Source organism: Sardina pilchardus, chromosome 6 (assembly GCF_963854185.1).
Source record: "Sardina pilchardus chromosome 6, fSarPil1.1, whole genome shotgun sequence".
Lineage (NCBI taxonomy): Eukaryota > Metazoa > Chordata > Actinopteri > Clupeiformes > Clupeidae > Sardina > Sardina pilchardus.
Genome location: NC_084999.1, coordinates 29987971 through 29994224, shown reverse-complemented (window position 1 = coordinate 29994224; position 6254 = coordinate 29987971). Strand labels below are relative to the sequence as shown.

Here is a 6254-nt window from a genome sequence, read left to right as displayed (position 1 = left end):
ACGCATTTTATCTAAATGTACAGAGTGTTTGCCTGTCTGCCTGTTCTGTTTGTCCGTACTCCATATGTCCTGTATGTAGGCTATGTTCGTACATTATGTGTCTCACAAGGCCAGCCTGGTCCCTCTATTCTATTATCTGGCCATAACTTTGTACAAACAGGACAAAGGTCTTCACCTATTAATACTTCATGACACTGTCAGTACATAACAGGGTATTAAAACATGAGGATATACAGCATAGCAACCAGTCGCTTGGTTACCACAACAGGGAAGGAGTGCTGGGTCAAGAGGGGAAAGGTCCAAACAAGAGATAGCATCTCAGTCACACACACACACACACACACAAAGAGAGAGAGTGTGCTGGTCAGAGAACACCAATGTCCCACTTTCTTTCCCTCAGAAACTCCAGTAAGCAATTAAATTGCAGCTCATTGTGCCGTGTGTCTCTAGGGGTGAAGGCATTAGTCCTTATCAGCCTGGCGTTGGAGGGCAATCTCAGACGCGATTTCCTGACGGGCAAACCCCCACACAAAGAAGAAGGGTATTTAGCCCGGGTGCCGTAATCAGAGGCAGTTAATAGTTAATTGCTTATTAGCAGATCCCTGCCTGTCTTAAGGGGTTGTGGCTAACTTGTGCGGCTAGCCCTGTGGGCAGCCCTGCTCCCTGTCTCATTTGGAAGTGTAATTTGGCCTCGGTCTCCATGCACCCTCCACTCCGGAGTTTTACTAACTGCGGCTTCCATAGCAACTGTCACCCATGTCACTGCCAGACTCCATTGAATATGGGTGTAGGCCTGTTTATTGTCAAAGGTGTGCTCGTGTTCTGGGAAGGGCCATGAATTGTTGCGTTGTGTCGGCACGACACTCAGCTAACAGATGAGTCATTGCTTTGTGCATGAACCTTTAGACTCTGATAACAGTAGACTAGTGTCAGGTCAGATGTTAGCATACCATTCCATCAACACCTGCTCAGATCATATTTCTGATCCTCAAATGAGTGTCATTCTGAGCAGAAATAAATGATGAAAATGACTGAAATTGTCTTTTTTTTAAATACCATCTCAGTAAAGCAGATGAACCATTGCCTGCTGCATTTCCAATTAAATTCTTATGCAGCCAAAATGAATGGGGGCCATTTGAGGTTCTTCTTTGGAGCAAAAAGTTTAGTTCAAGGCACTAACCCCGATCAGCTCTAGTTTGAGGTCTTTGAAGAAGAGGGGAACCAATCAATTTTCATATCTCTCCCATGCCCTGTAACCCCTGTAAGGCTTTTCATTTTGGCAGCAATGTCATCATTCAGCATAGTAGTGCACCTCATGATAAGAGTGTTTCCGCAGCCCTGGCAGCTTGCTTCGCTTCCGTCTTCAGACTCCACTCTGCTCTGACTCTCCGAAGTCTGATGTCACCTCAGACCGTTCGGCAGCCGACTTTCCGGGAAAAAAAATCCCCTTTTGGATCTTTTTCCCAGCACAGATTGGGAGGTCTAACCTGTCCCAGGGTTTCATGGGCTGGGAGGTGATTGCTTATGTAAGATCCTGTCTCATGTCACTCATCTGAAAGGTTAAAAGGAAGTCAGCCTTCAGCGAGGCTTACACAGAGGCTTTCAGAGGAGGTCATAGCCACAAGCCTAGTGTGAAAGTTGACTCCCTGCAAATTAATCAGCTCTGATAAGACACACTTAAGGATGTCATTGCCATCGCCGGATCCATTATAAACTCAGGTTGTTTACATTTGTAGGCCTAGATGTACTAAAAATAACCACTATTGACGCTTTTTGCATCTTAAAACATGGCATTGTATGTACAAAACTGATTGTAAGTGGATCAAAACACATTTAGCGTACTGTATCTGCGCTTTTCTAACTAATGCATATAATAATAATATGCATTAATGGGAGGGAGAGATAAAGAGCAGTATCGTGCAAATACAAGGCAGGAGATTGTGAAAGTGAAAATTGACCCCATGGTCTTTTTCTGCATCAAAACGCATCGAATAAGCCACAGAGACTATACTTTTCATTGATCAACCACTAAAGATCGAGCTTTCCCTGGTATACTCTATAGTCTCAAATCGCAAACCATGGATTACTTGTAGCTAAGGGCGGTGAGCTAAACGCTTCCCAAATAGCATTATTTCTACCAGTAATATTGTTCAAAACAGCAGCTTGCTAGGGGTCCCTACTCATAAAACGAAGCTCCAACAACATTTAGCGAACCCCGACTGTATTTCAGAAGAAACTTAACACTAGCTTCTCCAACTCCAGCATGGATAATAGAGTAACCAACCGAGACCGTACAACAAATCTTTGCGCTGTTGGGAGAGTTGCAGTCCATAATGGTGTAGACATCTGGCCACATCCACACAAAACCTGGGTCTCCCTCCTTCCTGCCTCTCAGTATCAATTTCCTGTTACATTTGAATGACTTGATAGATGAACTGTCATCAGTTCATTAGACATGCTGTCCTGCCCCCCAAAACGTTCATTTAAATGAGATCTTAATGGGTCAATAATTACTGGGGGAAAAACACCCCTAATCACAGACATGGAAAATAACATGCTAATATCCTCAAGGACTCGAGCTGCCCAGACAGTTACTGCCCAATAACAGCACACACACACACACACACACACACGAATAAAGCTGTCAAGCATAAGTCCCCTCGAACTGACTGCGTCTGACGACCGCATATTGTCAGATATCGCCACTAATCTGCTCCGCGGAGCTGGCTTTCGCTGATAGCACTCGGGAATGTGCGCCGTTATCCACCGCGAGGCCTATCGCTCTCGCGTCCCCTGTAATGGGATGTAATGAAGATGGTCCTCGCTCGCTTTGTCCCGGGCCGATATGTCAGCCTTGTTATTCTTAGCCTCAGTGTCACAAGTGACATGTCAGAGGGTGGACGGGGGAGGGGGGAGGGGGCTGGCACCTTCCTAGGGCATTGTTTACAGGGTAGTCCAGGGGCAGGTGTGGACACTAAAGGCGTATAAATAACCCGCCAACTGAGCCTTTAGATATGGCCTTGGATAAAACACTGTGTGTGTGTGTGTGTGTGTGTGTGTGTGTGTGTGTGTCTGTGTGTCTGTGTGTGTCTGTGTGTGCACGTGTATGTGTACAGTATGTGTGTGTGTCGTGTGTGTGCATGCATGTGTGTGTGTGTGTGTGTGTGTGTGTGTGTGTGTGTGTGGTCACATATGCATTACATGCCCTCATACACTTCTCTGAGTGTGTGTGTGTGCATGCATGTGTGTGTGTGTGTGTGTGTGTGTGTCTGTGTCTCACTGCTACCACCCAGAAGGAGGAAAGAGCTGTCCCGCTATTAAAAGTCCCGTGCTATTGTAAGTGGAATGACTGGCCCCAGATCTGCTGGGAGACAAAGGAGACGAGCAGATCCAAGTTTGGACCTTGAGGCTCGTGGCTCGGGGTTAATAATAGGTCTTAATGGCAGGAACTCAGATGAATGGATGGAGCTGAACTCATCACATTCATCAGTCTCATCTCGCTCCCCTCTCGCCGACTTTCTCTCCGATTCTCCCTGACATGTCCACTTTCCATCCATAATTCATTCATTTTATGTGCTCTTCAGGCCCATTACGGCGAAAGAGGAAATAAAGTTTTTCGATTTGAAAAGGGATCTAGGAGTGTCTTGTTTCGGTGCTTTATTGTGCAATACAACTTTGATTCACACGATAGAGGAGACACAGCAGGAATGCTACTAAACTACTTTTCTCTGGGAGCTTATCGTTCTCCATTGTTGTCCTTGTCTACCCCTCCTCACCTCAGTTCTTTCTTTCTTTTTCTCTTTCTTAATCTTGTTCCTATGTTTTTTTCTCTCTCTCAGTCTTTCTTTTCTTTGCTTTAGACCATGTATTTGCACTGCAAACTGGACTGCATGATTCACCCTACCCTTCTTGCCTTGGTTATCAGTTCTGACTCCAGCGCCAAGTAAGGAAGCACATTGCCCAAACAACAGATGCCGATAGACTATTTCCAAGGGGTGCAGGTCCCAAAAGGCTTGTTTCCACTGGCACCTACTGTGTTTGGCCATTGTATCACTGCTGACATACCATGCCTACTGTAGTCTATCTGGATGGTTTACATTGATTTGAGTCAGTGTCAGCTTCAGTGTGTGTGTGTGTGTGTGTGTGTGTGTATGTGTGGTCACTCTGAGAATGGTCTATATTTACTACCTTGAGGAGGAGAGAGTACTGTGTGTGTGTGTGTGTGTGTGTGTGTGTGTGTGTGTGTGTGTGTGTGTGTGTGTGTGTGTGTGTGTGTGTGTGTGTGTGTCTGTGTGTGTGTGTGTGTGTGTGTGTGTGTGTTGCATTCTCATGTTGAAGGACATCTGCTCTGGGGTCACCCCCATATGAACAGTGAGAGGCAGGAGAGACAGTAGAGGGGTGTGTGTGTGTGTGTGTGTGAAAGAGAGAGAGAGAGAGAGCAATAGAGGGAGAGAGAGGCAGTCCATGAGAGAAGGAAGGAAGAATAGACAGAGTAGAGAAGAGAGAAGGTGAAAGAGTACGAGACACAGGAAGTGTCTGTAAGACAGGTCAGACGGACGGAGTGAGTGATAGAGAGAGAAAGACGGAGTGGCAAATTGCGTGATAGATTGATAGACAGATAGAGAGAGAGACAGGAAGAGAGAGACCTGTGTCCTTGCCGCGTATCTTGAAGGCCCCTGTGGAGTCCTCCCGTTCTCAGTGGGAAAACGTGAGTGGCTTTTAATCTCTCTCTTTCATTCGGCACATCCTGAAATGCCCTGCTTGCCGCTGTTCTCTACTCACAGGGACACTTCTTCCCAGTAAGCCGCTGGAGTTATTCACTAACTTCTTCGTCATGGGAAATCACGCTCTTGGGAGACGAGATACAAATCAATACCCTGCCCTCATTCACTCCTGAAAGGAGTGGGACTTTGCGAGGGGATTTCTGATCTGGGATGGCATATTTTGCACGTGTTCTCAGTATTTTAGTATCCCCAAGGATGTTGGGATGTGTCTTTTGTCCCAATCTGGGTCGCTGACATGGACACCACAGTATGCTCCAGGGTCCTCTTACAGCAGGAGGAACAACGTTGTCATGTAGGACCTTATCCCTGGACTTACTGTCAGACACTCTCTCTCTCACTCTCTTTCTCTCACTCTCTTTCTCTCTCTCTCTCTCTCTTTCTCTCTCTCTCTTTTTCTGCTTGGATCCCTGTTGGAAAAGTTCCTCCCAAGAAAAGTGCTGCTAACACAATCTTCTTTTCATTTTCTCTTTGTGTTGTTATAGCACGAAGACCAAATACATTTCGGCACCTGTAGAGACAAATAGTCAAGTGAATGTGTCTGCTGTGTGTGTGTGTGTGTGTGTGTGTGTGTGTGTGTGTGTGTGTGTGTGTGTGTGGTCTTTGGTATTATTTGCCCTCAATGGTGCCTTCCAGGCAGCGTTGCCTTCAAGGCACTACTCCCCTCAGTTTAGGGGTAGGATGAGGGTTGAGGGGGTTAGGGTTAGGAATAGGGTAAAAGTAGTGCCGTTGGGGGGAAAAAAACACCATTGAGCGTGTATGTGTTTGTGTGTGTGTGTGTGTGTGTGGCTGTGTGTGTGAATGTACAGTATGTGTGTACGTGTGTCTGCTGTGTGTGTGTCTCTCCTTGGCTCCTCTCCTCTTCCCTCCCCTCCTCCCTTCCCTCTCCTCCCCTCTCCTCCCCTCTCCTCCCCTCTTCCCTTCTCTGTCCTTCGCTCTCCGCTCCTCCTCGTCTCCTCCTGTCCTCCTAGTCTCCTCCTCTCCTCTCCTCCCCTCTCCTCCTCGTCTCCTCCTGTCCTCCCCTCTCCTCTCCTCTCCTCTCCTCTCCTCTCCTCTCCTCTCCTCTCCTCTCCTGTCCTCCCCTCTCCTCCCCTCCCCTCTCCTCTCCTCCCTGTTGTTCTGAGCGGCTGAGAGCAGAGGGTTGTTTGGAGCATTGGGAGTGGCCATCTCTTGATGATGACAGATCCATTTGAATATGGTGCCCGTTGACCTTCCTCCCGCAAACAACCTTCCCTTTCCTCACGTTCCCGTTGAGCTGGCATGGCATGGCGTGGCGCGGTGCCAGCGCTGGGTCCATCCCTCCGCTCCCCCAGCATGCTGGACATTATTCGGGTGGTTATGAGAGAAGCTAACGCAGGTGTTTGCTGCTGGCTGCAGCTAAATGAAGCCGTCCTTCATATGCGGCCTCATTCTGTTTACTGGGAATATTAGCAGTGTGTGTGTGTGTGTGTGTGTGTGTGTGGGTGAGAATGG

The 6254-nt window shown here is 47.4% G+C and overlaps 1 protein-coding gene across 1 annotated transcript in view; it reads left to right on the top strand.

The window, feature by feature from the left end:
• The first annotated feature begins 4387 nt into the window (after positions 1-4387).
• Positions 4388-6254, top strand: part of myom3 (myomesin 3) — a 45480-nt gene continuing 43613 nt past the window's right edge. Inside the window, exon 1 of the mRNA XM_062539349.1 lies at positions 4388-4708. The gene's annotated coding sequence lies outside the window, so the exon portion shown is untranslated. The remainder of the gene's footprint in view (positions 4709-6254) is intronic.